Source organism: Nicotiana sylvestris, chromosome 11 (assembly GCF_000393655.2).
Source record: "Nicotiana sylvestris chromosome 11, ASM39365v2, whole genome shotgun sequence".
Lineage (NCBI taxonomy): Eukaryota > Viridiplantae > Streptophyta > Magnoliopsida > Solanales > Solanaceae > Nicotiana > Nicotiana sylvestris.
The window spans coordinates 161799958-161800904 of record NC_091067.1 but is presented as its reverse complement, the minus strand read 5'-3'; positions in this window follow the sequence as shown (position 1 = coordinate 161800904).

Genomic DNA, 947 nt, shown 5'->3' with positions numbered 1-947 from the left:
GGGGTAGTAGGAAGAATATTGGGAGGTTTTGTAAATTTGTTGGGTGTTAGGCCGAGGACAGATATTCTTGAAGCTCTAATACCATTTTGGGACCCAACCCGCAATGTATTCCGTTTTGTTGACTTTGAACTTTCACCGACACTTGAGGAAGTTGCCGGATATGCGGGATTGAATGAGAGGTTAAGAGGGCAATATTTGCTTTCGCCAAGGCCAGTGTCTCCGCATGCGTTTCTGGATCTACTAAGCATTAGTCGGAAGGTACAACATGACGATTTATCGAGAGGATATTGTGATCTCCATTTCTTGTATCAGCGGTACGGAACCCCGCAGGGTTTCGAGGAACCGAACCTTGGGCTAACTCACGGCGGGAACAGAAACAAATGGGAAGCAAGACGTACTTTGGCTTTTATCACAGCATTCTTGGGAGTCATGGTCTGTCCAAGGAAGGATAAAAAGATAGAGATAGGTCTGGTAGGGATGGCCGACGTGGCAATCAAAAGAACCAATAGTACTGTGGTTCCTTTGATTTTGTCCGAAATCTACCGGGCTCTGACTATATGCCGAGAAGGAGGCAAGTTCTTCCAAGGTTGCAACCTGTTACTTCAGCTATGGATGCAGGAACATCTCCATCACCGAGTAGGATACATGAACCACGGGTTGACCGAGAGGAATTGTATCAGCGGAATTCAAGAAGCGCATGACAGGCGCCAGATTTCCTGAAGGTGTCGAAGCATGGTTTACACGGTTAAGGTCAACAACAGCTGACCAAATTGAATGGGCATTCGGTTGGTTGACTGATACTGAGGTGATCTACATGTCGGCTGAAGAATGTCATGTTCTCTTAATGGGGCTTCGCAGCATCCAGCCATATGCCCCTCATCGGGTATTACGACAACTGGGCAGGTTTCAAGTAGTCCCTACTGATGAAGATCTGAGCAAGCATGCCT